Here is a 7,246-nt window from a genome sequence, read left to right on the forward strand (position 1 = left end):
AAGTGGTGCCTTGGTGAAGGAAAGCCATTACTCAGGGGAGATGAGAATTAATAATCTCCCTCCATTTCCAGTTGCTCTATAAAAGAGAACAAATAGGTTAGAACGAAATGCAAAATGTACAGTTCAGAGAGAAAACTAGGAAGGTTGATGTTATAGCCAATGCATGTGCTAAAGAGAAAGTATAGTCATTATAAAGAGTAGCTCGATTACAAAGACCTCCTGCTCTGCACTGGAACAATGGAGACAGGGAAATTCCCCCCCCCAAGCTAAGCTTCCAGTTTGTGAAAGCCCCTCGGTGTTTGTTTGTTTGTTTGGGGGGGTGTTGCTTCTAGAAAACAACTGCTTCAAAATACAAGCGTGGCTGCTAATGTGGGTGATGCTAGAACTGAGCAGCAATATCTAGGTTGTACTGGCTTTGGAGGAACTAAAGCTGCAAGACTGAGGCATGGGACAAGGGAATCCCTACATGAAGACTCTGAGGGGCAGAATCCATGTGTCCCACTGTGAAGGTGAAGCCTGGGTGGTAGTAAAGATTCCAAGATATTAAAGTTGCCAGATCCATGAGGTAGCTGCCAAGGATGTGTGCATATAGGGAGCAGAACTACTCTGAGAGATCGCTTCTCGGCCTTTTGGCTAAGATCAAGTGTAGAACTACTCTGAGAAAGAAATGTTTATTGTAGGCAGAGAGGTTGGAGGGATGAATTCATCTAAGACCCTTGAAATTCAAATTGCAGCCATAGGACTTGTAGAATTTGGTGACTGCTCTGCTTGGTTTCAGTCTTGCTTTGACAAATCCTTCCTAACTATTCCCCCATTCCTTTTTGGAATGGTGTTGAGGGCTGTTCAGGAGGAGCAGCTTTAGAACCCAAGGAGTGCTGCCCGCCTGTTAGCACAAACAAAATGGATGTGCCTCAGAGAGGCAGAGCTCCAAGGACTACATGTTCTGAGGACTTCATAATGTTGTGGAGTTTCCTCTGCTTGTGGCCTTCACATCCCTCTTAATCTAAGAATTGTGTGAAAATTCTAAGGGGGTGTCCATCCCCTCACATTGGCACTCGCAATATTAGTGTTTGACATTTTTTTCAGGCACTGCTGCTGGAGCAGATTCATGATTCAGTCACCACCCTTGGAAAGAACTTAGAGATATAGACTGTTAACAACGACCGTCACCCTCAGAAAGAATTGGGGAAAATAAATTCTTAATGAAGTTAGGTTAAGATGTTTTTGCTAGTGGCTCTGATGTAGAAAACTGAGTGGGCAGTTGGAAGTTCAGAAAGCTAGGGATATTTTTAAGGTCAGGAAACAAGAATAATGGCAGCTGGACCAGCACTAGCTGATTTCTCTCTTGCAAAGAAGGGCTCTTAGTCAAGGTGATGATTGACTTCCTCTATCCACTTACGGCTTCAGCTTCCTGATATGATTTAATAAAAATCGCTGATAAGTAGATGTGCATTCTGGGGATTTAAAGTAGAAATGACTATTTTTTTAAATATGGATTTAGATTTGTGACTCTTTTAAGAGTTTTATAAGATTACATTTAAAGATAAATAATAAAAATAATTGATCCTTTCTTTTTAAACACAAATTGCTGGCTGCCAGTAAGAGAAACTGGCTGAGAAAATTACCTTGCTTGCTCACAGTTTGCTAATCTATAACAAGTTGCTTAGTAACAAATGTATGCTGTAGGTTCTTGGGAATGATGTTTTATTTTAACCTGTACTATGTAATAGTGTTTTTATGTAAAGGTATTGGAGAAACATACTGTTTTTCTTAATAATCATTGACTAAAAGAAAAATAGAATGTAGTCACAATGTAATTTTTGTACTGCTTGAAAGATTTTGTTGGATATATATAAACTGTGAGGAAAAAATAAAGTTAGAAAAGAGCTTGCTCAGAAGCTTTTCAGTTTGTTCATCCATATACATCAGTGTGGTGTGTGTGTGTGTGTGTGTGTGTGTGTGTGTGTGTGTGTGTGTGTGTGTGTGTAGAGAGAGAGAGAGAGAGAGAGAGAGAGAGAGAGAGAGAGAGAGAGAGATTCTTTCTTCCCTTTTATCTTTCTTTCTTTTCAACCAGTCTTTTGCAGCCCTTAAAGCAATTTTTCACTGGCTTCTTGCAGCCCCTAGGAAAATTTTCATCACCCCCTGCCAGGGAGACCAGTCCCAGGTAATAGCTGAATCTATACCCTGCCTTATTTTATCCTGGATGTCAAAGATGCCACTATATGTTGGAAATATGTAATTTTTTAAAATAGGAGGCTAAATGATTGCCTTGAGTCTAAAAAGATGCTTTGAACTTTGAACTTTTGACCAGTGTCCAGACAATATTATAGTCTATGACCTTTAAAGCTGTACTAAATGAATACTGCCATGAGTTTATGGAATTATTTAAATATGTGAGACCCAGTTGGTAGCACTCTTTTTCTGAAGGTTATAGAACCTTTAGGAAGTCGAGCCTTGCTAGAGGAGGAGCTTTGTCACTGGGGCAGTCTTTAAAAGTTTATGGAACTTGAAGTTATCTATTTGCTCTCTGTTTGCAGTTTAAAATGTGATCTGTCAACTTCTGTCTCCGGCCATTTACTGCTGTACTTCTCTTACCATTACAGATTTTCCATTTGGAACTGTAAGCAGAAATAAATATTTCCTTCTAAAAGATAGTGTTTTTTTTCCTTTCTGTGTTTGTTTGTTTGTTTGTTTTGTTTTGTTTTGTTTTATCATGATGTTTTATAATACAGTTCATCTGATTCCAAACTCTCTACTCTTTATTAAATAACATTTTCTGCAAGTTTTATACATTAGTATGTTGAACATATCCATCCACCACTACATCCCTCCAACACTTCCTAGAGCTCCTTATCTTTGTTTTACTATTATTAATAACTCTTGGAGTCTACTTAGTCATGCACATATGGAGATAGTTATATAATCTTTTACTAGGACATGAGCCACCTACCAGTGGCCAAATCCACAAAGAACAGTGACTCTCCTTCCTTCAACAACCATCAACTTCCAGTAGCTCGTACAATAAAAGTGGGGCTTAGATGCCCCTTCACCATCCATTCTGGAATATTCACTGGCTTGATATCGTGCCGCTCTTGTGCACATCACTACAGCTGCTGTATGATAATGGATGAAGCAGTCATATATAGAAGTCATCATTTCACAGCTCTCCTCTTGTCTATTCATTCTTTCATCTGTACCCTGTCTTGAAAGTTTCCTTAGTCTCTGACAATGGGAGGTTGATATAGATGAGTCATCCACAATTGAGTACTTAGTTTAACATTGTTTTTATTCTTATGTTTCAGGCTGGTTTTTTTTTTCTAAAATGTCTCAGATACTATGACTCCCTACCAGTTTGCCTTGGCCAATATTATAAACATTAATTGACCTTATTTATTCAGCTTGGTGATGATTCAAATCTTGATTTCATTCTAGCAACCTTCCTATACATCTGTAGAAATTGCTATTCACTGTCATTGTATCTATAGAAATTTCTAGACAGCGTTATTTCCATGTGCTTGGAAAGATACAAAATAATATCAGCCCAGTTTGACTCCAAGGACTATTGAAAAGAAAAAGCTGACTCTTCTGCTCATATTACACTTAATAAAATACAATATTTGGGCACATTTCTACATCTGGGATTTTCACTTTTTATTTAGGGGCATAAAGTCACACTAATAAAGGTGATGAAGGTGGGACAAAGCATATGTTTGTTCTTGTATGATACCTTTAATCTTGAAAGAATGAGAGTAGTTTACAGTGTTTGTGTTAGAATTCACAATTCAGTAGAGTAACTATAAAGTCTACTGGCATCATTGTTAGTGGTGGTGCTGACATATGCTTAGCTTTCAGTCATCAATGTTTATCTCATAAATAGAGTACTCTCGTGCCTATTTTCTTGGCAGTCCTTTCTGCTTTCTGGACATTTTTGGTGTTTGTCCATCTTCTTTTTCTTTTTTTATTAATTAATTTATTTAATTTCTATCTCAATCACAGCCCCCATCTCTCCTCCTCTCCCAGTACCACACTTACAAATTCTTCCCCTCATTACCTTCTCCCCTTCTCCTCAGAGATGAGGAATCACCTCTTGAGCACCACCCTGCCCTGGAACATCAAGTCCCTGGAGGACTAAGCACATCCTCTCTCACCGAGGCCCAACCAGGACTCAAGTTCAAGTAGAGAGAAAGGGATCTATTGGCAAGAAACAGAGTCAGAGACAGACCCCACTCCAATTGTTATGGGGCTGTCCATTTTCTAATTTCAGTTCTCTTGCCTTTTTGATACTTTTAGTAGTGGTCAGATATTTTCAATAAGTTAATAAAATCAATTTATTAGTTTTAAATTGAGGATCCTAAATGAGTTTAGAATCTGATCAAACATTAATGATATTTTGAACTATATATAATTTCTTGGATTTCTGTTTGTTTCTTTTCAACATTTTTTGCTCAAGACGTTGCTAGGTAGCCCTAGATGGTCTGAAAGTCACAATATAGATCAAAGTGGCCTCAAAATTACAGAGATCAACATCCCTATGTCTTTTGAATGGTGAGGTTAAAAGAGTGTACCCTATGCCTGGCTTGATGCTGATATTTTTAATTAATACAAATAATTGAGTCTATCTGAAGCTTCTCACCTTCTAAATATGGAAAGGAGCATTTATCTGACTTCTTACAATATAGAAGAATAGATTCTCATACATGCAAAAATAAATTAAAGCCATTATAAATGTGTTCTTATATTTTTCATACTTGGTTTTAGAAATATCACACACAGAGACACATATACAAAGAAAGAGAGAGAGAGAGAGAGAGAGAGAGAGAGAGAGAGAGAGAAATTTATCATTACAAGGCTTCTTTAGTATAGTAACTTCATGCGATTTGAGACTCTGCCTTTGGAAAAGCAGCAATTATAAAGTTTACAAAATTATAAAAGTATAAAGTAAAAAAAAAGCATAAAGTAATCTTTCTAAAAGTTGAAAACAGTCCCAAAGTGGACTTTGATTTAGTTGCACATTTTGCAGAAGACCTCATATTTACCAAGTAAACAGTGACATCTGTTGTTAAACAAACATTCACTAGAAGTCCCAAAGGGTAAAACATACACAGTATGCTTCTTTACTGGCTTGTAGTCCAGGGGTCTGCAAGACATCATTGAGGAGAAGCTACTGACATTTTTTTTCAAATCTCATGATTGCTTACAACAGGGTAATGGTTCCAGAATATAAATTGCCAACTGGAGATGATTTCTGGTTATAGTCCAGTTTCTGCAATAAACTCCTAAGAAAACACATGAAGAAAAAGGGCTCAAGAAAGAGGCTTGGAGATATTCCAAGTAGGGGTGTTAAAATGTACAAATCTTATAAACATCTCCTGCAGTAATTCTTGTAGTGCTATTCTTCGTGTATCTTTATCATAGTTTATGTTCTCTGTAGTTTGTGGAGGAACTGGCAATTCTTATGAAACTCACAAAAGATTTAACTTGCATTTTTCATTTTTGGAGAATGAGGTTGAATATCATATATAAACATGAAAAACAGTGAGATTTCTGACAGGCATGCAACTCTGCCATCTCCACACAAAGTCTGGGTACAAATGGTAAATATACAATAAACATTCAATACTGAGTGAAACATGCAAAGTATTAAAATCCTTTACATCATAATAAAAATCTAAAAGAGCCCCAGTGGTCCTCTCTGATAAAAATATCTTCTAGAAAATACTTTTCTATTGGATGTGGCAATAAGTGGACTAAGAACCAAAATGAATAAAATATACTACTCAAATATAGCATCTAGATACAATATAAATTCTCTCCTTTTAGACAAAATAGTAGATTTCATTATAACATTATAATACATATAAATCATCATACTTTGTTTACATTTAGCCTATTTCCCTCTTTTACCCCTTTTCTTCCCCCTAATATTCTTTCTCTCCTCAAATAGTTCTGATTCTGCTTTCATATAGTAAATAGATAGATAGATAGATAGATAGATAGATAGATAGATAATAGATTTATAATATGTGAGAAAACATGCAATATTTATATTACTTTTTCCACACATGACATTCTTTTATTCTCCTCTTTTAGACCCAATCTATTCAGCCCATATTCTATCTTCTATTTTCATTAATATATAAAATAAATACTTATATTCTAAATTTATATTTTATATATGAAAGGAAACAATGAAATATTATATTTCTGAATCTGAGTTACTTTAACAATTATCTCCAGTTGTATTTATTTCCTTGAAAACATTTCATTTTAGCAGGATGAATCTTCATAAACATTTATAAATTATGTGTGTGTATTATGTATGGGTATATTTTGTTTTGCTAAACATCTTCTCAAAGAATGTACCTTGATATTTGTAAAATTACTTCTGCATAATTTATCTAGCCATTACAAGATCAAATCTTAATGTTATAGAGATCCACACTTTCACCATTTGTTGAAACTTAACAATTCTGGGGTTGGGGATTTAGCTCAGCGATAGAGCACTTGCCTAGCAAACGCAAGGCCCTGGGTTCAGTCCCCAGCTCCGAAAAAAAAAAAAAAAAAAGAAAAAAAAGAAAAAAAAAACTTAACAATTCTGAAAAGAACACAAACCATTTAAGATATTAATTGTAAGGCTTTTTTGTAGTTTTAATTTTTTTTTTGCTTTATTTTGTTTCTCAGACTAGCAACTATAGTCATTAGCTTGACCCCACCCCTCGCCTTAAATCAGAAATGCCAACTTCTGAGGAGGAGGGCGACCCTATAGGAAGACCAGCAGTATCAAATAACTTGGTCCCCGGGATCACTCAGACACTTAGCTACCAATGAGGCAGCACACAGCAGCTGAGATGAGGCCCCCAACACATATACAGCAGAGGACTCCTGGGTCTGGACTCAGTCAGAGAAGATGCACCTAACCCTCAAGAGACATGGGACCCCAGGGAGTGAGGAGGTCTCATGGGGTAAGGGAACATCCTCTTGGAGAGAGGGGAGGGAGGGATATGGAACAGTGAAAGGTGGATGAGGAGGGGAATAAAATCTGGACTGTAGAAAAAATTAAAGAATAAAAAAAGTCAATTGTATTATCCTTCTGGATATGACCAAATTGGGCCGTGCATTAATATATCACTCCACTCTGTTTTAATCTCTACTGTTTCTTCTAAGAAATCTCAATACAATCATTATTGCCTCCTGTACAGTCTCCTAACATGTTTCTTTTTCAAGATTCTCTTTTTGTGTGTTATTT

General features: G+C 36.4%; 1 pseudogene; it reads left to right on the forward strand.

Annotated features, from left to right (window-relative positions):
* Positions 1–613: 613 nt before the first annotated feature.
* On the forward strand, positions 614–765 carry LOC116889552 (annotated as a pseudogene).
* The last annotated feature ends 6,481 nt before the right edge of the window (positions 766–7,246 follow it).

Source organism: Rattus rattus, chromosome X (assembly GCF_011064425.1).
Source record: "Rattus rattus isolate New Zealand chromosome X, Rrattus_CSIRO_v1, whole genome shotgun sequence".
NCBI classification, from domain to species: domain Eukaryota; kingdom Metazoa; phylum Chordata; class Mammalia; order Rodentia; family Muridae; genus Rattus; species Rattus rattus.